This window comes from Aotus nancymaae, unplaced genomic scaffold, assembly GCF_030222135.1.
Source record: "Aotus nancymaae isolate 86718 unplaced genomic scaffold, 86718_ANA_hifiasm-v0.15.2.pri h1tg000117l, whole genome shotgun sequence".
In the NCBI taxonomy this organism is placed as follows: domain Eukaryota; kingdom Metazoa; phylum Chordata; class Mammalia; order Primates; family Aotidae; genus Aotus; species Aotus nancymaae.
Genome location: NW_026988532.1, coordinates 803,620 through 828,779, shown reverse-complemented (window position 1 = coordinate 828,779; position 25,160 = coordinate 803,620). Strand labels below are relative to the sequence as shown.

The 25,160-nt window shown below is 36.6% G+C and overlaps 1 protein-coding gene across 1 annotated transcript in view; it reads right to left on the bottom strand.

The window, feature by feature from the left end:
• Positions 1-1,103: 1,103 nt before the first annotated feature.
• SLC30A7 (solute carrier family 30 member 7) overlaps positions 1,104-25,160 on the bottom strand; it is a 141,608-nt gene continuing 117,551 nt past the window's right edge. Inside the window, exon 13 of the transcript XR_010340631.1 lies at positions 1,104-4,243. The gene's annotated coding sequence lies outside the window, so the exon portion shown is untranslated. The remainder of the gene's footprint in view (positions 4,244-25,160) is intronic.

Genomic DNA, 25,160 nt, shown 5'->3' with positions numbered 1-25,160 from the left:
ACTCTTCACTGAGGTAAATACAACATAGTTCCTGCTATTGAAGATATATCAAACATCTCAGTCAAGTGAAAGAGATTGGCATTTACATAAATAGTTATAATTCAATAAAATCAGTATATTACACCTAGCATATATATGTGTGTGTACGGGGGGTGTATGTGTAGTAGTAGTCCGTTCTTGCACTGCTATAAAGAAATACCTTAGACTTGGTAATTTATAAAGGAAAGAGACTTGACTCACAGTTTCACATGGCTAGGGAGGCCTCAGGAAACTTACAAACATGGCAGAAGGCAAAGAGGAAGTAAGGACCTTCCTCAATTAGTGGCAGAAGAGAGAAGTGTATGAGCAGGGAAAATACTAGAGTCTTTAAAACCATCAGATCTCATGAGAACTCATTCACTATCACAAGAACAGCATGAGAGAAACCACCCCCATGCTCTAATCACCTCGCACCAAGACCTCTCCCTAGATAAGTGGGGATTATGAGGATTACAATTCAAGATAAGATTTTGGTGGGGACACAGCAAAACCACATCATTCTACCTCTGGTCCCTCCAAAATCTCATGTTCTTTATACATTTTAAAACCAATCATTCCTTCCCAACCGTCCCCCAAAGTCTTAAACACATATCAAAATTAACTCAAAAGTCCAATTCAAGATGAGATTTGGGTGGGGACAAAAAGCCTAACCATATCAGAAGGTTAAATGGTTTCAGGGTCTCAACACTGCCCTTTGTAGAAACTGGGAGCAGAGTTAAGTACACTGACTCAAAGGAAGAACACCTGGGTTCAAATCCCAGGGCCATCACTTACTAGGTGAGGGTTCTTGGGTGACTTCACCTCTGAGTATTTATTTTTTCATCCAGAAAACTGTGAATTTAAGAATTAAGTTAATATATAAAATGTATGTAAAATGTTTAGAACAGAGCTTGGCATATAGAATCCATTATATAATTCTTCTTGGCTCTGGGTAACCTACTGAACTGCTCTGAACTATTATTTCTTGATCTGAAAAGGGGCACAAATTGATAACCTCTATTGTCCCTTACAACTGTAAATGTCAATGTTTTGAATTTTAATATAAAATCAAGCCATATAGTATCTCAAGAAACATATTCTAGTTTTATTTAAAGCTATTGTTATTTAACAAAAGCCCAACCATGTGAGAACAGCCTATTTTCTCCAGTTTAGAAGGCAGTGTTTAATTATAGTGATTTAAACAAAGTTGAACAAATCTGTAAGACAAAATTGGAAAGGAAGGTTTTAAATATACATGTACAATCTGAATATATTGTCTCCATGGATGTATGTTTATTCATTGATTTGCATAAACAAATAAAACTAAATCAAGACCCACAGAAACAAAGTCATGTCATTATCAGGAAACTTCACTTATTTAAGCTGTCCTCACCCTCATGAAGATTCTCACAAAGGATGATGTCATGCTGAATTTTACCATGCTAAGGAAGAGCATCAAATTGCATTTTAACATTGTCAAAGCTTTGAAAAACACATGCCATCATCGAAACACATATTTTGCAATTGACTAGGATTTAATCACTTATGCACTTTTATTAAAAGAACTATTTTTTGGTATGCTTACTTTGAAAGAGTGTGAAATTATAGGCTCTAACTATTCTAGACTAAGTTCCTTGGTGGGCCTAAAATACTTTCTGTAAGAAAAGTATTAAATCCACTCTGGATTCCAACATGTAGGCTATAGTCAATTTTAATTATAAGCTTTTAGGATTTGCTTTTGAAAATAAAGGATCTCTTGGATAAATATGTAACTGACATCTACAACTTAAAATCAGACAAACACTAAAGTGGATACTATTTTTAATAATATATAATTAATACCAGTCATTTGTTTCTTGAACTGTTACTGGAACTGCAGAATATAGTCTGTCCTCTTATCTCAGAGGAATAGGTATCCAGTCTCCTGTCCAACGAACCCCCCCACAATTATACTTGATAACCTTCCCTCTATCACCTACTTTTGCCTAAAAATATGCTTAGGTTTTATAACTATATAATACCTGTGTTTATATATCTATTTCTGAATCTCTATCTCTATAATAATTTATCACACATCCAAATGGAATGTTTTTTTCTTCCCACCTCACTCCTTTCTCTCCTTATTTCTAATCCCAGTTAATGGCATCTCTAAACCTAATCATCCTATGTAGAGATCTCTGAGCTGTTCTACATTCTTTCTCTCTTTCATCTTGATTTAATTAGATGGCATTTTCCTCCTTATTAAGCCTTGGATTTAATCCTTTCTCACCACTTCCATTGCCTTAGGTTAGAATCTCCCTATTCATCTCTTGCATGGATTTTATTTTTACCTGATTATAATAATTTTTTACCTGATCTCTGTGTTCAACACAGTACTTTTCTTTCATATTATTCTGCAAAGTTCACAAAGATTATTGTTCTTGTCATAACTGTTAAATCATATTGTAATTTTTGGTATACATGTTTTGTCTTCTCTTCTAGATTTGGAGCCATTCACTACATTTGTGTTAAATGAATGAGCATGATGTTCACTATTTTCTTTTTAATAAAGATCTACTAATTTGCTAAAATAAGTTACAGTTTCCTAGAGAACCAAATTGATGAAGAAAATTAGACTATTAAATCTAGTTATGTTTTTCTTATTACTAGTATATTTATTGTGACTCGGATCATTACAAAAAAAGATGGATTTTGTTTAATATTTGTTTTTCTTTGGAGACAAGGTCTTGCTCTATTGTCCAGGCTGGAGTGCAGTGGTATAATCATAGCTCACTGCAGTCTTGAACTCCTGGGTTCAAGTGATCCTCCATTTCAGTCTCCTAAATAGTTAAAACTACAGGCATGTGCTATCACACCTGCTAATCCAGTACAAGTGTTCTTAACCTGGGATCCGTAAGTAGAACTCTAAAATGTATGAACTTTCTAATATTTCATAGAAAACTTTTTGTATTATTTCTGTGGTGAATGACCATAGTTTTCACCAAATTTTCAAAGAGGTCTGGTTTCCTATGTGCTTAAAACACACTGTGGTGGGTTTGTATCCACTACTTATTGATTGTTGGACCTTTGGCAAGTTATTTTATTATTCAGTGCCTCACACAACTTTTTCATCTTTAAATTGGGGCACAGTAAGAGTAATGGCATCATAAGGTTTTTTTGTGAATATTAACATGTATGTAAAGTCTTCAGCACCCGGGTTAAGTGGCTATGTGGCTCTTCCTAGAAAAATGCCTTTAACATTCTTTAAAATACAGAATTAAAAATTACGGTTACTGAAAATATAGGATTTAAAAGTAAAATGATAGGTTATAGTTGGAAATTCAGGTTTATAAGTTAACATAGAAGCGGTGATTAAAATCACAAGAATGGGAATGGTCACAATGAGAAAAAGAATGAAGAGAAGGGCAAAGGGTTTTGGATTAAGCCCACAGTAAAGTGAAAGAGGAGGGAAAAGAGCTCATGAAGATCTTGGTGGACTCTTAAAGTTTGATGCAAGAATTTTATTACAAAAGGTACAGGGGATGTGTAGTCCCAACACTTTGGGAGACTGAGGCAGGAGGATTGTTTGAGGAAAGGAGTTCAAGACAAGATGGCCAATATAGCAAGACCCTGTCTCTAAAACACATAAAAATAAAATTTAAAAGGTACGGTTAAGCCTTCCTTAAACCAAGGAAAATGAGGAACATGAAAGGACTATGAATTTTATACTAGTTTTCTAGTAACAAATTACCATAAACTGAGTGACTTAAAACAACAGAAAATTATTCTCTCACAATTCCAGGGAACAGAAGCCTGAAATCAAGGTGTCTGCAGGGCAGTGCTCCTTCCAATGGCTCTGGGAAGAGTCCTTCCTTGCCTCTTCTTGTTTCCAGTGGTCTCAGGCAATCCCTGGCATTCCATGGCTTAGAGCTGGGCATCACTCCAATCTCAGATTCCTTCTTCACATGGCCACTTTCCCTCTGTGTGTCAATATGTCCAAATTTCCCTCTTCTTTTCATGATACCAGTCACTGGATTTAGCGTCCACTCTAATCCAGTGTGACCTCATCTTAATTGGATTACACCTACAAAGATCCTATTTCCAAGTAAGGTCACATTTACAGCTTCCTGATGGACATGAATTTTGGGAGAACAGTTTTCAGCCAAGTACAAAACACTTCAGCTGCGTCAGAGCTATAGTGAGGTAGGAAACTACTACAACACAAATGTAATGAATGACTCCAAATCTAGAAGAGAAGATAAAACACATAAACAAATAATTACAATATGATGCAATAGTTACAACAAGAGCAATAACATTTGTGGATCTGTGCAAAATAATATGAAAGAAAAGGACAATGGTGAACATAGTGATCAAGTAAGAAATCATTATAATCAGGTAAAATTAAAAATACATGCAAGAAATGAGTAGGAAGATTCCAACCCAAGGCAGTCAAAGTGGTGAAAAAGGACTAAATTCAAGGGTTACTAAGGAAGAAAATGCTGTCCAAACTAAGAGACTTATTAAATCAAGATGAAAGAGAGCAAGTAATGAAGAATAGCTCAGAGATCTCTACATAGGATAATTAGGTGTAGAGTTGCCATTAACTGAGATTGGAAATAAGGAGAGAAGGGAGTTGAGGTGGGAATTCTTTTTAAAAAATTTCATTTGGACATGTTGAATTTAAAAAGGGATTGGGACATCAATATAGGGATGTATAGTAGTTGAAAATGCTGATTAAGAGTTCAAATAAAAGACTGGGGTAAATATTCTGAAGCAAAAGATCTATATGAACATAGTTGAAGAAGTGAAATAGATGAATTATATAGAGAATACATGATGAATAAAATGATAAAAGGATTTGTAATCAGAGTTCTCCAGGGAAACAGAACCAATAGGATGTACAGTTGGTCCTCTGTATCAGTGGGTTCCACATCTGCTGATTCAAAAAACTATGGATTGAAAATATTTGAAAGAAATATTGTATCTGTAATGAACATGTAAAGGCTTTTGTCTCTTGTCATTATTGGCCAAATAACATGGTATATTTACATAGTATTTACATTGTATTGATTATTATAAGTAATCTAGAGATGATGCATACAGGAGGATGTGCATAGGTTATATGCAAATGTTATGTCATTTACATCATGAACTTGAGGTTCCTTGGCTTTCGGTATCAAAGGGAGGACACAGAACCAATTCCTCATGGATACTAAGGCATAACTGTATCTGTATCTGTATATGAGAGTGTGTGTGTTTTTTAAAGAGATTTATTTAAAGGAATTGTCTTGTGTAGCAGTAGGGGCTGACATTTTGAAACCTGTAGGGCAGGGAAGTCTGGAATTTTTTAAGGTGGGCTGATCAGCAGCCTGGAAACCCAGAAACTCAGGCAGGAGTTTATGCAGTTTTGAGACAAAATTTCTTCTTATCTAGGAATCCTCAGTTTTTGCTTTTAAACCCTTCCAACTGAGTGCATACTCATTATCTCCATTAAACTCAACTGATTGTAGTTGTTAGCCATATCTATAAAATACTTTCATAGCAGCACCCAGATTGGTGTTTGATTGAATAACCAAACACTATAGCCTAGACAAGTTGACACATAAAACTAACTTTCACAGGAGTACAGAACAAATCCAACAATTAACAGGAAAACAAAGATACACAAATACAGATGCTCCTCAATTTATGATGGGATTTTGTCCCAATAAACCCATCATAAATTGAAATTGTCTTGAGTTGAAAATGTATTTAATACACCTAACCCACTGAACATCACAGCTTAGCCTATCCTACCTTAAATGTGCTCAGAATACTTAAATGAGCTGTCAGTTGAGCAAAATCATCTAACACAAAGCTTATTTTATAAGTGTTGAATAGCTCATGTAATTTATTGAATACTGTACTGAAAGTGAAAAGAAGAATGGATTCTCAAAGTACACCTTTACTAAACATGTATTACTTATCATCATAAAGCTAAAAATCATAAGCTGAACTATTGTAAGTCAGGAACTGTCTGTACTGACAAGTAACAGTCAGAGGGGTAGAGAACATGAAAAAAGAGATTAGAGAAGCTAAAAGGCAGAGATCATCAAAATGATCAAATGTGTCAAGCCCTATTAAGAGGTCACATAAGTTAAGAGCCTAAATCTCTTCATGCAATTAGACACTTAGTTAATTGTGACCTAGAAAGATCTGCTTCAGTATAGTTTAGAGAAGGAAGCAAGGTAGCACTGAATTGATAAATGAAAGGGAGTTGAGGAAGTAAAGACATGATTGCAGTATGTTTGTAGAAACAATAAAATGTTCTAAAAACCACTTTCCCTTCCTTCTACTACCAAATTATTTGGGTCTTCCCTTGATCAACTGTGTCAAGCCCTATTAAGAGGTCACATAAGTTAAGAGCCTAAATCTCTTCATGGAATTTGACAGTTAGTTAATTGTGACCTAGCAAGTTCTGCTTCAGTATAGTTTAGAGAAGAAAGCAAAATAGCACTGAGTTGATAGAAAGACATTATTGCAATATGTTTGTAGAAACAATAATTGAAGTGTTCTAAATCATTTTCCATTCCTTCTACTACCAAATTATTTGGGTCTTCCCCAGCACTAAAACCACTCCCTGAGGGGATAGCCCAGCAACAGGTGCAGTCACGGCTGTTTAGATGCCAAGCATTATGAAAATTAGTTTCATGTCACAGATGACAAATTAGACATTATTAGTAATACTTTAAGGTATATTAGAGAATCCCTAGAAAAGTTTTTAATTTTTTTTGTAGAAAGACATGGAAATATATTCATTATCAAATAATATTACTTTAAAAGTTGATGGTAATCTGTATATTTTTTCTGGTATCAGAAAAGATTCCAACTGATATCTGTGACATGCCCAGTTTTGTTAAGCGGCCATACTTAAAGTTTGGCTGATTACAAACAAACACACTTCATATAGAGTACACTTAGGACAAACGGGTGCATAGGATTATTTCATCAAGATTAAATAGAACTTACATTGGTTGTTTTATCAAGGCAAATATTCATTTGTCTCTAATGAAGTTAAGAAGAACTATTATTTGGAATAAAAATGCCATCTAAAATACCAAACTTTCACAGTTGGTAAAAAGTTTTTTGACACATAATCTTAATATCTATTCAGTAAGACAATAATTTTATGTATGATTCTTCTTAACTAAAAATATATACACAAATTATTTGGGCCTCCCTAAGGCTAAAACAATTCTTTGAGAGATTTCTTCTAGCATTCATGAGAAAGTCCATCGGCTCTATAAATAAAAGTTTACAAAATATTTCTTTTGTGACTTAAGAATGACCTTTCTGAGCCTCTCCTGGCTCTGAAAAGTGACTCTTAACCTCAAACTTGTGGCTATTAATTATCAGCCCACCACATTAAACAGCTGTTGTGTTTGGATGAAAGCACTGAATCTAATTTTCTACCAAAAAGAACTGATCATTTTTGAGCCTTTTTCTATTTGTAATCAGTCAAAAATTGCAAGTGTACATGACATGCAAAATACCATGCTGAACGTGGTGGAAAGAAGACCACATGAGTGGTGGCCACCAGAGTGCAATGATAAAATACAATCCTCCTTACAAAGATTATGATTAATCTGTTTGGTTCCTCTCACTTGAATTCAGCCAGGCCTAAAATGTACTTGGCATTGAAGATAAAGATAAAAGTAAGACAATAATCAATTCCTCTAACTTTCAAGGACTTACATCTAACTTTCATCTGTTTATTGATCTGACTCAAGGAAATAGAATCTTAGCATATTAAGGTTGAAGGACCCACAGAGAAGCAAAACCTTTTAACACAGTGGTTAAAAGGTTTGGAACCAAATAGAGTCAGGGTCAAATCTCCGACCTAAACACTCTGAATTTTAGTTTCCTCATTAATAAGATAGGCAATATTACACACACACAGAGAGATACACACAAGTGAGAAAACTCAGGGCATCTAGTGTGGTTCCTAGTACATGGAAGAAAATCAATAAAAGGTAGTGGTTACTATTAGTAGAACATGTATAGTCCAAACTTCTCATTTAACAGATGGTAACATTGAGTCTCCAGAAGAATGTCTAAGGCTAGTGAGCAAACAAGTTAGGAATAAATTTGGAATGCTTTATCTGGGGGCAGGCTTCACACTGAGAACTAAGCATTTCCTCAAAGCATGCTGATGCATGGTTCATATATTCCACATTAGTGTAAACATTCAAAACATTTATTTAATTCTTACTACTTTCCCTAAAATAACAGTGAGCCACAATTTCTCTACTTCGTTTCAAGATCTGCACAAATAACAATATTTGGACTCAGGGTCAGCAACTATTTAAAGTCATAATTCTTTCCATTGCTTTTCATTAGAGCATAGGTTTTTTTTTTCTTTAAAAAGCTACACTTTATAGAAAAATACACCTGTTGCAGTACACCTTCAATTGCCTTTACGTCTACTTTCCCATTTGTCCTTTGTTTTTCTGCTTTTCTCTTCCACTACTCTTTATCAAAATATAGAGATAAAGTATTTTTCTCTGCTTTTGAAGAATGTATTGCACTGATTTACCTTCACTATTCCTCTTGGCTCATTCTCTATTTTCAGTATCGATGGATCACATCAGTAGACCCGTAACTGAACTACTGATATATGGGCCAGCTTTTGACTTTCAGAGCACCCAAAGGAAAATGGTAATGTATGCAAATTACTTGGAGGCCTGGGTCTGGCAGTGGAAGAGATATCTGAAGGGGAAGTGAAGTAGTCGAGACCCTTAGGCCTTACTGGAATGATCGATCCATCAGACCCTATTGTATTTCAGGCTGTAAATCCTAAACTGCTTTTCTATCCCTTTCTCATTGATCTATGAAATATGGGGTACTGTGGACAGAGCTTAAATTTCGAAGTCAATTGAACTAGGTTCAAAACTGAGTGTCAGACCCTTACTAGCTTTGTGTCTGTGATCAAGTTACTTAACCTTTTTAAACCTCAGTAGATTCATCTGTAAAAGGGAGCTTAAACCTATTTATCAGGGTTATTACAGTTAACTGAGATAATGAACATAAAACATCTAACTTATAGTAAGCTCCTCCCATGACCCTAATTTTAACTTGATAGTCTAATGCTGATTTTCTGTATTCTTTATTTTTATTACCCATTTATTTATAGGCATTTAATTTATGATGAAGGTAAATTGAAGAGAACATGATTTGTTGATAAGTTATTTCTAAACAAGCTGCTTTCCATTTGGAAATGATTTTTTGCCCTATCACATGCCATTTAAAAAAACAATGCAGTATGTATAATGGTATCCAGAGGTACTAGTAACTAAAGTGTTAAGCAAGATCGTTGCTCTAAATTAGTCCTAGGAATATTTTGATTGTAAGTTATGTGAATGTCAAGTTTTGGTTTTATTTCACCCAATAAATTTACACAGTGAAATGCACAGATTTATTTTATTATTTTATTTTAGATTCAGGGGGTACATGTGCTTGTGTGTTACATGGTATATTGCATGCTGGTGGAGATTGGGCTTCTAATGTACCCATTACTCAAACAGTGAACATTGTACCTGATAGGTAATTTTTCAACATTTGCCCCCTTTACAACCTCCCCCTTTTGGAGTCCCCAGTGTCTACTATTTCCATCTTTATGTCCACGTGTATCCATTGTTTAGCTCCCACTTATAAGTGAGAACATGCAGTATTTGTTTTTCTGTGTCTGAGTGAGTTCACCTAGGATTATGGCATCCAGTTCTGTGTTGCTGAAAAGGACATGATTTCATTCTTTTTTTGTGGCTGTAGAAATGTACAGATCTTAAGTGCAAAATTGGATAGGTTTTGACAAGTGTATATACACACATAACCAATAACCAATCAAGATTATCACGCTGGGGCTTGGCGCAGTGGCTCAAGCTTGTAATCCCAGCAGTTTGGGAGGCCAAGACAGGAGAATCACTTGAGCCCAGGAGTTTGTGACCAGCCTGGGCAATATAGTGAGATCTCATCTCTACAAAAAAATTTTTATAAAAAGATTAGCCACGTGTGGTGGCTTGTACCTGTAGTCCCAGGTACTTGGGAGACTGAGATGAGAGGATTGCTTGAACCTAGGAGACCGAGGTTGTGGTCAGCCAGGATTGCACCACTGCACTCCAGCCTGGGTGACAGAGTGAGACCCTGTCTCAGAAAAACAAAAAAGGGGTATCACCCTGAAAGTTCCCTAGAGCATCTTTCCAATCAAGCCTCACCCCTGCAGGCAACCACTTACTCCATTATCATAGACTAGTTTTGCCTGTTTTAAAATTTCACATAATTAGAATCAGACAGTATTTATTCCCATGTGTCTGGTCTCTTTTGATCAATATAATGTTTCTGATATTCACTCATCTTTCAGATTGTATCAGTAGATCATTTTTTAATTGCTTATAGTATTCTGTCACATGACCATATCATTATTTTTTTTAATCCATTCTTTTGATTGATATTTCCATTGCTTTTAGTTTGGGGCTATTACAAATAAAACTGCTACAAATGCTCTTGTGCAAATCTTTTTGTGTGCACATGAATTCACTTCTCTGGATAAATACTAGGAATCAAATGAGTTAGGCCATAGAGCATACACGTTTAACTGCCGAACAGGTTTCCAAAGTCCTTTCACCATTTACACTACACCAGTGATGCATGAGAATTAATTTTAGCCTTGTTATATTAATTTACATGTTTCTAATGACTAATGATGCTGCATATCATTTTACTGTGCTTATATACATAAATATATCTTCTCTGAAGTGTCATTCAAGTCATTTTAAAAATTGGGTTGTCTTATTTTTAAGTAGTAGAACTTACTTATCTGGATGTAAGTCCTTTTTCAGATATATATATTTTGAATATTTTATCTCAATCTCTGGCTTGACTTTTCATTTGCTTAGCAATATATTTTGATAAACATCTTTTAATTTTAATGAAGCCCTATTTATTAATTTTTTTCTTTTAGAGTTAGTGCTTTGTGCGCTCTGCAATAAATTGTTTTTTAATTTGTTCTTTAGCTTAAGAAATTAAGAGATAATGAATAAGGATGTATTTCCATTGTAAAGAAAAATTTAGCAAGATATTTTGTGCATAAATTTTAGATCAAACACATATTATACCTTAAAGTTTGCACTATTTGTTTTAAAGTTTTAAACACAAAGCGGTCACAAAGAATAGCAGAATTAAAGTAATTTAAATTCTATTTCTTTGCCTTTACAATAACTGTGCTATTGTTTATTTTGAATTTATTACTTAAACAAAGGATTATGTAGTATTATCACATGGGTTAGAGATTCAAACTACATCTGAAGAAAACTCAAACCATTTCTAACCATTATAAATTCTAAACCAGAGTTTGGTGAACTTTTTCTGTAAAAGGCCAAATAGCAAATATTTTAGGCTTTGCAAGCATTATAGTCTCTATACAACTACTCAGCTCAGCTGCTATAGTGTGAAAGCAGCCACAGACAACACATACATGAATGAGCATGATGACTGTTCTAACAAAATTCCATTTATGGACACTGAAATTTGAATTGCATAATAATTTTCACATCATTAAATACTGTCCTTTTTATTTTTTAAATCATTTAAAAATATAAAAAACATTCTTAGTTCATGGGTTGTACAAAAACAGGGAGTAGGCAGATCTGGCCCAGGGGCTGTAGTTTACTGTCCTACAGCCTAGAGAAAGTTGTTTCTGTCAATGTTCCTTGTTGTCCCCTTTTGTGAGACAGGTTTATTTCTAGTTCATGCCCAAAATGCTGGTAAGCCATTTGGGTATAGATCTCTTTACAACAGAGGTATCATTAGATTATTTGGTAGGCTTTACGATTTGTCACCTGCCTCAATGTGTGAATTGAGCTCAGGGTAAAGTAAGAGGCTTTTGCACAAATCCCTGGAAAAGGCAGCTTGAATCCTACTTTATCTCTCTGGGTTTCTGTATTCATTTTGCTTTTGACCGCAAATTTCTTTTTTTTTTTTGAAACGGAGTTTCGCTCTTGATACCCAGGCTGGAGTGCAATGGCGCGATCTCGGCTCACCGCAACCTCCGCCTCCTGGGTTCAGGCAATTCTCCTGCCTCAGCCTCCTGAGTAGCTGGGATTACAGGCACGCGCCACCGTGCCCAGCTAATTTTTTGTATTAGTAGAGACGGGGTTTCACCATGTCGACCAGGATGGTCTCGATCTCTTGACCTCGTGATCCACCCGCCTCGGCCTCCCAAAGTGCTGGGATTACAGGCTTGAGCCACCGCGCCCGGCCTGACCGCAAATTTCTTAAATTTCTTCTCAGCTCAGTTATATATTTTATCCAGCATCTGTGGCCATTTTCAGTAGTAGAATTATTCAGAGTATTTTTCCATTCTGCTAAATGTGATCCTCTTAATCATTAGTGATTTTTACTCACATTACTTAAATAACTGTGTTAGTCTACCCTCTTTTCTTACCTTACATAATTTTTCAAAATTTGGGAGGTAAATGCCTTAGAGAGACTTTTCAATTCCTTCCCAGGAATTACACTTTACCTCAGGCTTTCTTAATAAGAAAGCGTCACTATTGGTACCATGGATTTAATCGGGCTACTTAGTATGCCTATGAAGTAGGTAGAAACTTTAATTAAGATTTAATTTGTTTAATTATAAACAAAACCTAGATATACTTATCTATTATAAATAATATATTTTAAATTTATTAAATCAGTAATACCAAATAAGAGGAAATAACAATAGATAAAGATTACTCTATTGACTCTGTTTGATGTAGGTAAGATTTCACAGACCATCAGCTTTATAAGGATCATTGAAGTTTTATTCTCTTAATTGTCCACACTAACAATTTCTGAAACATTCACCAAATAAAATATATGTAATCTAATTTAGAAATAGTTCCAAATTCTGATAAATTATTCCCGTATGAACAACCTCTAGCAGACTTTTCCAAATGGAAATTAATGCCATCAACTCAATTTTTATAGTGCCATTCAGACTTCTAATCTGTACACGAATTCCAAATTCTTTGGTCTTTTCTTAATGATCATATGATTAAAACAGATAAATGAACAAAAATTCTGGATTACCAATATAATTTAGGTTTTGCAATTTTAGTTTTGAGGGTCAGATTTGTTTTTTATTTTAGGTAATCAAGGCTGTTATCATAAAGAAGATACTGTAATCCCAGCACTTTGGGAGGCTGAGGCAGGCAGATCACTTGAGGTAAAGAGTTCGAGACCAGCCTGGTCAACATGGTGAAACCCTGCCTCTACTAAAAATACAAAAATTAGCCAGGTGTGGTGGTGTATGCCTATAATCTCAGCTCTTCAGGAGGCTGAGGCAGGAGAATCGCTTGAACCTGGGAGGCGGGGATTACAGTGAGCAGAGATTGTGCCACTTCACTCTAGCCTGGGCAGCAGAGCTAGACTGCATCTCAAAAAAAAAAAAAAAAAAAAAGAAAGAATGTACTTGTCTTTGGCCTTTGTCCCTGGTCCCTGGGAGGGAGACTCTAAGTCCCTGAAATTTCCCCATGATCAGAATGTCTTCATTATTTATAGTGGGCTAATGATAGTTTAAACTAATGTGATGACTCAGGATCATTCTAGAATGAGCAACCATGTGATTAGAAGATTGGGACTTTGAGCCATGTGATACCAGCCTGATCTGCAGGGAGGGAAGAAGTATGGATGTTGAGTTCTGCTACATGATTATGATCCAGTCAATCATACTTCTTTAATAAAACCCCAATAAAAACTCTTAAGACCAAGGTTCAGGTAAGCTCTCCTGGTTAGCAATTGTCACACAACAATCTAACGGAAGATGATGAATTCTAACTCCATGGAGAGAGGACATGGAACCCTCATATTTGGGCCCTCCCAGACCTCATACATGTCTCTTCTTTTGGCTGTTTCTGATGTGTACTCTTTTGGCTGTTTCTGATATGTACTCTTTTTGCTATTATAAAAATGTAATTATAATTATGGTGCTTTCCTGTATTCTGTAAGTCTAATAATTCTAGTTAATTATTGAAACTGAAGGGTTTGTGGGTATCCCTATGTATTTGTAACCAGCTGATCAGAAGTAAGTAGTCCTGGAAGCCCCAAGCTTGTCACCAGTGTCTGAAATGAGAGCAACCTTGTGGAGGATCATGCCCTTAACCTAAGAAGTTTAGCTTACCTCTGTGTAATTCATGTCAGAATTGTATTGCAAAGGCTTTAACATATTATTATCATTTGTAGTTACATTTACCCTGAGGCACTTTCTCATATCTCTAAGTTCATATAGGAGTTGTGGCCATTTTAAAAGGGTGAACCCATTTTGCATTATATAATAAAAAAAAAGAAACCACTGTAACTGTAGATATTATTATTTCTGAAATAAATTAAATATTAGACATTATTAAGTATGTTCCATAGTTACATTCTACTTGTCAGGATACAAAGATAAAGCACATAATTCCTGCTGTTACAAAGCTTATAGTTTAGGAAACACTGAAACCATTATAGTTGAATTAATCAGCCCTATAAAAGAAATATGAAATAGGAAGAATAGCAATGCCAGATGAGTAGATGGGGAAGAAAAGCAGAGGCTTGGAAGTATTGACATCAGGCTTCAAGTATGAGAACTGAGCAGAAGGAAGAGGTCAGAAGGGGGAAAGTGGGTAGCATGGAAGGTTGAGAGTAGAGTGCTCCCTGAGACCTCATATAAAGTTGACTAGCACACAGGAGAGGCAAACGTTGTGGTTTCACAAAAGCACTGGAGCCAGATCATAAATTGATTTAAATACACTGTGTACATACACTTACATATATTTTATCTTGAATGTAATGGGAAGCACTGAAATATTTCAAGCAGAGAAATAAAACAAAGATGTGTTTCAGAAAAAGAACCCATTTTGGGAGCAGTGATGATGAAGATTAAATGTCATATGAGACTGGAATCAGTCTTAAGAAGTGATGAAGCAATTCTGGAGGAAAGAAATAAGGCATTGGAATTAGGATAGGAGGAAGAAATTAGAATCAAGAAATACTAAAAAGGTAAAACTGGATTGGATTTCATTGAATTTGAGAAAGCAAGGACTAAGGAGGTATCGCTGGTTTAGATAGTGCGTCTCTTCACTAAAGGGAAATCAGGAAGAAAAGCACACACAGTGGGAAGAGGAGACTTCATTTCATACACACAATATTGAGTTGCTGTGGAACATGCAGTTGAAAATACAGGATGGCAGCTCAGGAAAGAAATCCCAAGTGAAAAAAATATGAAAGACATAGCTTTAGCTGGGCATTCCATGGTTAAATTGGGAGACTGAGGCAGGAAAATCACTTGAGGCCAGGAGTTTGAGACCAGCCTGGGCAACATAGTGTGAAAACCCATTTCTACAAAAAAAAAAAAAAAAATTAGCCTAGTATGATGGCATGAAAACCTGTAGTCCCAGCTACTGGGGAGGCAGGAGAATCACTAGAGCCCAGGAATTCGAGTCTGCAGTGAGCTGATCATACTACTGCATTCTGGCCCAGGTAGCAAAGTGAGGCTGTCTCAGAAAAAGGCAAGCAGGCAGGCAGGCAGGAAAAAGAAAGGAAGGAAGGGAGGGAGGGAGAAGTTATAACTTTAAAAGCGATTTTGGAGCCATAGGAGTAAATAAGATCATCAAATTGAAATTTCGTAGAGTGAAGGAAGAATAAGATCTAGAAAGGAATGCTGAGAATACCAGTAGTTGAAGAGATTAACTTAGAACAGAAAGAAACTCAAGAGAAAATGGTGTCAGACAAACCATGGAATGATTGATCAACAGAGTGAAAACCTGCAGAGAGATCTAGTAGCAGACTGTCCCCTATTTTAATAATATGCAGATCATTAGAGACCATGGCAAAAACAGTTTCATTGCAGTAGGGGTGGAAGTCAGATAAAATGAATTAAGAAAACAGCATAGATGATGAAAAATTGGAGATGATCTCTGAACATTTTTTCAAAACACTTAAGGTGAAAATGAAAAGTATTGAGAAATAGCTAGAAGTGGCCAATGATTAGAGGGCGATTGTTTTATTTTTAAGATGGGAGTATTCTACTTCATTTATTCATGACCTAAGAGTAGAAAAAAAATAAAAATAAAAATAAAAAGATGGGAGCATTCTAATATGCTGAAGGGGAAAAGTCAGTGGGGTGGAAGTAGCTGAAATTATGGAAGAGGATAATAGGTCTCTGGGAAAGTGGAAGAACAAAAGGGGCAGAGGGATCTGTGTTTGGCAAGATGCGGAATACTGCATTCTGAATGAAAATAAAACAAAACAATGGTAGGGGAGGGTGCTACAAAGAGAACACTTAAGTTATAACTGGAAGATAGAATTCACTGACAATAGAAATACTATTGAGCCCAAGTAACAATTCATATACATTTGCTACAGAGGAATATCACGTATAAATAAACCAAAGATTAATAAACAGTTCCATGCTGTGTTTCCTTTTAACTATTGAAATGACTATGTAGGTTATGAAAAGTTTCATAAAAAGTCTAAGAAAATGGAATAAATTCAACCTGTAATTATAATTTTACAATAGAACTGTTATGGTTTGGCTCTGTGTCCCTACCCAAATCTCATGTTAAATTGTGATCCCCAGTATTGGAAGTGGGGCCTGGAGGGAGATTAATGGATCATAGGGTGGTTTCTAATGGTTTAGCACCATTCCCCTAGTGCTGTCTTGTGATAGAGTTCTCACAAAATCTGGTGTTTAAAAGTGTGTAGCACCTCCCCCTTTTACCTCCTCTCTCCTACTCTGGCCACGTGAAGAATGTGACTGCTTCCTCTTTGCTTACCCCATGACTGTAAGCTTCCTGAGCCCTCCCCAGAAGCAGAAGCCTGCACAGCCTGCACAACTGTGAGCTGATTAAAACTCTTTCTTAATAAATTACACAGTCTCAGGTATGTCTTCATAGCAATGTGAGAATAGACTAATACAGATAATTAGTACTGGGAGTGGGGCACTCCTATAAATAGCTGAAAATGTGGAAGCAACTTTGGAACTGGGTAACAGGCAGAGTCTGGAACACTTTTGGGGGCTCAGAAGAAGGCAGGAAGATGGGGGAAAGTTTGAAACTTCCTAAAGACTTCTTGAATGGTTCTGACCAAAATGGTGATAGTGATATGGACAGTGAAGTCCAAGCTGAGGTAGTCTCAGACGGTGATGAGGAACTTACTGGGAACTAGAGTAAAGGTCACTCTTAGAGAGATCCAAGATGGCTGATGATTAGCAGCTCGGGCACGTACCTCCCAGTGAAAGCGCAAAGAACGAGAGGACGCCACACTTTCAGATGAAAATTAGTTGCTCACGGACCAGGAGATTCCCAGTGGAGGAGATCCACGGGTCGCCAGGGCGACTCTTGTGGCCGGCGTGGCGGTTTTGCTGGTGCCTTAGCACGCCAGTTCTTGGTGCAGAGTCCAGAGATTCCCGGGAAGAAAAGCACCATCAATCTTAACACCGCTGTTTTGGCCGGCTCAGTGGATTGCTCAGATTTCAGTGCAGGGAATCAACAAGTTGGACGTCAGAGACCCAGTTAGAAAGTCGGTAATTATAAAGACGACAGACGGACAAATATATAATGAAGGGAAGAAACCAGCGTAAGAAGGTAGAGAATACTCAAAATCAGAATGCCTCTCCGTCTACAGGGGATTGCAATTCCTCATCAGTAACGGAACAAGGCTTAATAGATTACACCTGTGTTCCAATAACAGAAGCAGGTTTCAAAAGGTGGGTGATAAGAAACTTCTGTGAATTAAAAGAACTTGTTCTAACCCAATGCAAAGAAACTAAGAACCTTGAAAAAAGGTTTGACGAAATGTTAACGAGAATGGACAATTTAGAGAGGAATATAAGTGAATTGATGGAGCTGAAAAACACAACACGAGAACTTCGCGAAGCATGCACAAGTTTAAACAGTCGAATTGATCAAGCAGAAGGAAGGATATCAGAAGTCGAGGACCAGCTCAGTGAAATGAAACGAGAAGACAAGAATGCAGAAAAAAGGATGAAAAGGAATGAGCAAAGTCTCCAGGAAATATGGGACTATGTGAAAAGACCTAATTTACGTTTGATAGGTGTACCTGAATGTGATGAAGAGAATGAATCCAAGTTGGAAAATACTCTTCAGGATATCATTCAGGAAAATTTTCCCAACCTGGCAAGGCAGGGTAATATTCAACTCCAGGTAATACAGAGAACACCACAAAGATATTCTTCAAGAAGACCAACCCCAAGGCACATAATCGCCAGATTTATTAGGGTTGAAATGAAGGAGAAAATACTAAGAGCAGCCAGAGAGAAAGGTCAGGTTACCCATAAAGGGAAACCTATCAGACTTACAGCAGATCTCTCAGCAGAAACCCTACAAGCCAGAAAAGAGTGGGGACCAATATTTAACATCCTTAAAGAAAAGAACTTTCAACCCAGAATTTCCTATCCAGCCAAACTAAGCTTTATGAGCGAAGGAAAAATTAAATCTTTTGCGAACAAACAAGTACTTAGAGAGTTCACCACCACCAGGCCTGCTTTACAAGAGCTTCTGAAAGAAGCACTATACATATAAAGGAACAACCAATATCGGCCTTTCCAAAAATACATCAAAAAGCAAAGAACTTTAACACAATAAAAAATTTACATCAACTAATGGGCAAAACAGCCAGCTAGCATCAAACGCCGGTATTAAACTTATATATATTTTAATTGGATAAAAAGCCAAAACCCATCGGTATGCTGCATCCGGGCCCATCTTACATGCAACAATACACAAAGACTCAGATAGAAGGAGGAAGATGTACCAATCAAACAGAGAGTAAAAATAAACTAATAAACAAAAAGCAGGAGATGCAATTCTCGCCTCTGATAAAGTAGACTTTAAAGCAACAAAGATCAAAAGAGGCAAAGAAGGACATTACATAATGGCAAAAGGATCAATGCAACAAGAAGAGCTAACGATTCTATAGATTAACGAGATAGAAAATTAACAAGGATATTCAGAACTTGAACTCAGACCCGGAACAAGTAAACTTAATAAACATTTATAGAACTCTCCACTTCAAATACACAAAACATACATTACCACCTCACACCTATTCCAAAGGTGACTATATAATTGGAAGTAAATCACTCCTCAGTAATCGCATAGCATTTCATAGGTTTAAATTAAATATTGGTTGGCTGTTTGTTTGTTATCTTCTTCCCTTATTCCTTCCTGACTACATCATTAAGTATAATTATCAGTATAAAAGAGGTTTTCAATACCCATTACTAAATTGCATTCTAGCCTGAGCAAGAAAGCAATACTCCCATTCTCTCTCCTTCTTTCTTTTCCTTCTTCCTCCTCCCCATTCTCTCTCTCTCTTTCTCTTCCTTTTTCCTCCTTCCTATTCTCTCTCTCTCTCTTAAAAAAAAAAAAAAAGGTCACTCTTGATATGCTTTAGCAAAGAGACTGGTGGTATTATGACTCTGCTCTAGGGATCTGTGAACTTTGATCTTGAGAGAGATGATTTGGGTATCTTGTGGAAGAAATTTCTAAGCAGCAAAGTATTCAAGATATGGCCTGGCTTCTTCTAAAAGTCCATGCTCATTTGCATAAACAAAGAAATGACCTGAAACTAAAACTCATATTTAAAAGGGAAGCAGAGCATAAAAGTTTGGAAAATTTGCAGCCTGGCCATGGTAGAAAAGAAAAACTGATTTTTCTGGGGAGGAATTTAAGCCAGCTGCAGAAATGTGCATAAAAGCAGCCAAATGTTAATAACCAAGACAATGGGGAAAATGCCTCCAAGGCATTTCAGAGACCTTTGCAGCTGCCTCTTCCATCACAGGCCTGGAGGCCTAGGAGAGAAAAATGGTTTCACAGGCCAGGCCTAGGGACCCACTAATCAGTGCAGCCTCAGGACATGGCATCCTGTGTCTCAGTGGTTTCAGCTCCAGCTATGGCTAAAAGGGCCCCAGATGTGCCTCAGGCCACTGATCCAGAGGGTACAAGCCACAGGCCCTGATGGCTTCCACATGGTGGTAAGACAACAGGTGTGCAGAGGGCAAGAGTAAGGCTTAGGAGTCTCCACCTAGATTTCAGAGGATGTACATAAACACCTGGATGTCCAGGTAGAAGTCTGCTGCAGGGGTGAAACCCTATGGAGAACCTCTACTAGGGCACCGTGGAGGTGAAATGTGGGGCAATGCCTAGTGGAGCTGTGAGAAGAGGGTCCACCAGACCCCAGGGTGGTAGATACACTGACATCTTGCACTGTGTGCCTGCAAAAGCCCCAGGCACTCACCACCAGCCTGTGAAAGCAGCAATGGGGGCTGTACCCTGAAGAGCCACAGGGGCAGAGCCGCCCAATCCCTTGGGAATATATCCCTTGCATCAGTGTGGCCTGGATGTGAGACATGGAGTCAGAGACTATTTTGGAGCTTTAAGATTTAATGACTGCCCTGTGGAATTCTGGATTTGCATGGGGCCTGTAGCCCCCTTATTTTGACCAATTTCTCCCTTTTGGAATGTACCCCCATTGTATCTTGGAAGTAACTAAGTTGTTTTTGATCTTACAGGCTCATAGGTGGAAGGGACTTGACTTGTTCCAGATGAGACTTTGAACTTGGACTTTTGAGTTAATGCTGGAATGAGTTAAGACTCTGGGGGACTATTGGGAAGCCAGATTGTGTGTGAGAACATGAGATTTAGGAAGAGTCAGGGTATAATGATTTGATTTGGCTCTGTGCCCCTACTGAATGAAATCTCATGTTGAATTGTGATCAGTATTGGAGCTGGGGCCTGGTGGGAGGTGACTGGATGATGGTAGGGGGTTGGTTTCTAATGGTTTAGCACCATTCCCCTAGTGCTGCTGTATGACAGAGTTCTCACAAGATCTGGTTGTTTAAAAGTGTGTGCATCTCCCCACTCCCCTCACCTAGTCTGACCACATGAAGGCCATGCCTGCTTCCCTTTTGCCTTCCATCATGATTTCCTGAGGCCTCCCCAGAAGCAAAAGCCTGTAACCCTATAGAACTGTGAGCCAATTAAACCTTTGTTCTTTATAAATTACCTGGTCTCAGGTATGTTTTTATAGCAGAATGAAAACTAATACAAGAACCTTGACAGAGTTCATAAAGAAAAAAGCAAAGCCACTCTGAAAGTACCTGGCTAGAATTCTCAGAAGGTTAGTGACTCACTCCTACATATCAACCCCATGGGCACTTGAGTCAAAGTTATGCCTCTGCAAATTATAATGCAAATTAGTACAAGTGATGGATCTTCAAGATTTCTTGCAAGCTAGGAAATTAAATCCAGAATGGCAAGTGCCTCCTCTACTTCATTCATTCAAAAGAAATATTATAACTACGTTCCAGTATTGTCACAGTTACAAAAAGGAAGAGAACATTGTCTCTATCTTTCAGAAGTACCAAGTCCATTGGTGAATCTACAAATAATTAATTACTTTAAGAGAGCATGTGTTATTACATATAGGAATGGAAACAGAAAAGACATTACATTATGCCTGGGAGCATAAGAAACATTTCCTGGAGCAAGAAATGTCTAAGATGACTCTTGAAAATAAATAGGAATCTGGTCAGGCACGGTGGCTCACACCTGTAATCCCAGCACTTTGGGAGGTTGAGGTGGGTGGATCACAAGGTCAGGAGTTTGAGACCAGCCTGGCCAACATGGTGAAACCCCATCTCTATTAAAGATACAAAAAATTAGCCAGGCGTGGTAGTGCATGACTATAATCCCAGCTACTTGGAAGGCTGGGGCAGGAGAATTGCTTGAACCTGGGAGGTGGAGGTCACAGTGAGCTGAGATCATGCCATTGTACTCCAGCCTGGGCAATTTTACCTAGAACACACAGAAATTTTGTAAAACCAGCTAGCCAGAGAATATTTTTGGTAGTAATACTAGCTAATGTTAATTGTGCACTATATTGCAGGCCTTTTGATATACAGTTTACTTATCACATTTAATCTTCACAAAACCCTAAAGGTACTAATATTTATGACAATTGCTAACATTTATTGAATACTTAGAAAGTGCTAAACGCTGTTCAAAGACACTATTTATATGTAGTATTACTACATATAAATCATCATGATGGTCCTATAAGTGCCTTTATTATCTGTATTTTAAAGGCAGTCTAACTAAGGGTTCGAGAACTTCTAAGGTCACACTGCTAGCAAGAGAAGACGAAATTCAAATCCTGTAGTCTGACTCTAAAGTCCATGACGTTAAAGCCTAAGCTTTTAACCACTGCTATTCACTGCTTCTGCAATTGGTATGCATGGAGAAAACAATATTTTTGATACTGCTAATACTACTACTCATATTTCGATATGATAGGATTTCATCAAGTATTATTTAATGAACACCAAAAGAGACGCAACAGCCAGAAGCAAAGATAAGATTAAAACAGAGTCTGTATGAGTTTGAGTCTGAATCCCAATAAGGCTTTATCAGAACATGTAATAAGCTCTGATAGTAAGGTGCAAAAATTGCTGAAGGAAAAAAAAAACCAATGCTACTCAAAGTATACAATAGAAAATATTACTGCAAAACAAACAGAAAAACCCTAATAAAATAAAGTAAAATGCAAGGAAATAAGATTAAGGTGAATCGTATTCTATGACTACTTAGGATTTAAAAATGCAAATCAAATTCACTCTGAGAAAATTAAATCTGTGAAAATTCTGCAACTTGCTATAGACAGCAGTTTAATTTCAGTTGAAAAAGTTTCTAGTTATCATTAAAAAAATCACTCTGTACTTACAGTGAAGTACAGTTATGTGACGAATCACTCAAGGTCTACACAGATTACTGTAAAAAATTTAGCAACAACTTACTTTTTGTAAAAAATTATATTGGTTATGCTAATTTCCAGGCTTAAGGAATTACTGTATTGCTTTCAGTTTTATATCAAAATCGATTAAAGGAGAAAGGGTAGAGAGGAGGAGGAGGAGAAAGATACTTTTTATTGGGGTTTTGAGTCAGGAAACAAAGCAAAGGCCCACAAATGTAAATATCTTACATTGGTTGATTACTGACCTAGTGTTCTTTCCATTTTAACCCAAATGGAAGCTACTGAATCCTACAGTGTGACTTAGAAATCATGTAACTAAAAGCATTCACGTTACTGATAGCAAAAAATGGTCCAAACCCACATAGTTACTGGCAGTAGAGCCAGAATGAGAAGTGGGTGTCCTGACAATAGGTATTCTCTCCAGGTAAAACATGTGTGCATATGTGTGTGTGTGTATGTATGTATGCGTATTTAAATATATTTTAATTATTTAACCAAAACTTTAGTACTTACTATGTTTCAGGCACTGTTATAAGTGCTTTCAATACATTAAAACATATTTCACATATATTTATTAGTGAATCCTTTAAGGCCTCTTTAAAAGAGTACTTTTTTCACAAATGGATTTGTTCATCTACAAGTATAGATTCCACATTTAAATATCACTGTGGTGGGAGAAAGAAATATTTTTGCCTTCAAAAATAAATAAATTGACTTAGAAGAGATTTTAATTAATACTGATTTTAAAAACACTTTCATCAAATACAAAAAGCAATGTTGATTTTATTCATATTGAAGAATAAAGAAAATAACTGAAAATTTAAAATAACTGAAAAATTACGTATGAGGCAATTGACACCATTAATCACCAGAGAGCCACAAATTAAAACCACAATGATATATCATTACACACCCACTAAAATTAAAAGGACTCATAATACCAAGTGTTGGCAAGGATACAGAGCAACAGGACCTTGCATCCATTGCTGGTGGGAATGTAAATTGTATAAACACTTTGGAAAACTATTTGGCACAATCTGTTAAAGTGAAAACATACATCCTATAATCCAGCAATTCCAATTCCTAGGTAATATAACCCAACTGCAATAAATACTTACATCTAACAAAAGACAGATACAGCAGTGTTCATAGCAGATTTATTCCTATTAGCCCAAAACTGAAACTTAAATATCTATCAAAAATAAAATAGATAAATCGCAGTATATTCTCTTCTCAGTTCTTCTCCTCAAGAAATTTATCTACAACTTATTACCATATGTAGATGTATATCCATTCATTCAATATATATTTACTGAGCATCAAACACTATTATAGCTGTTTGTTTCACATTAGAGCATAACATGGACAAAAAAGTCCTGCCTTTGTGGTGCTTATATTTTAATAGGACATGGACAACAAACATCATAATAAATAAGTATATTACACAGTTAGGTTAGAAAGTGAGCAATGCTACAGGGGCAAATGAGTGGATAAAGTGATTAGAAATGTTGGTTGCAGTTTTACATAAGATAGCCCTCATTGAGGAAGTGAACTCTGAACAAGGACTTACAGGAAGTAGAGCCAGAGCCACACAGATATCTGTAGAAGCTGGGGATATGGAGACAAGGAGGTGAGGCTGGAGAACTAGGGTGTGGCATGGAGAGTGGGAGTATGTGTGTGTGTCTAATATACATCCTGGTAGGTCACTTTTATGAATTTTGGCTTTTGAATGAAAGGGCTGCCATTCCCCTTCTCCCACCAAATCTTGGCTAGTTTAGCTACGTTTCCCTAAAAAGACTTAAAGGGACACTGTAGTTTTCTTAAGTGCAAAGAAAGAATGAATGATGTATCCCTGATTTTGCCTTTTTAGCAAAAAACTTTGGAGGAAGGAACTGTCATATATAAATATGTGTTAGAAACAAACAGAAAGTTTACGTATACAAGCACATTCACACAGGCACTTAAGGGAACATTCTGGGAGCTACTATACACAAAAACTCAGGGCTCTAGGTGACTTCTTTAGACAGTTCATATTGTTAATCTATTAAGCTAGGATGAATGACAACAAAAATTCCCACATTTTACACAGAATATAGCTCTAGATTTGATTATTATTTATGCATTACATGATTAACATATAATGTGTAGATAAGTACATAAAAGTCACTGAGTTTATAAAAAGTGACTTTTTCTCTAAGTAAACAAATGTACAATAAAGTCAAATCTTTTAACCTTAGTAAATACAGATCCTTATCCTAAAGTAATGCTATCTTTAATTATCACTTATTTGTGAATTGTTAGAAAATAATGACTACCAATCAATTCAGAAT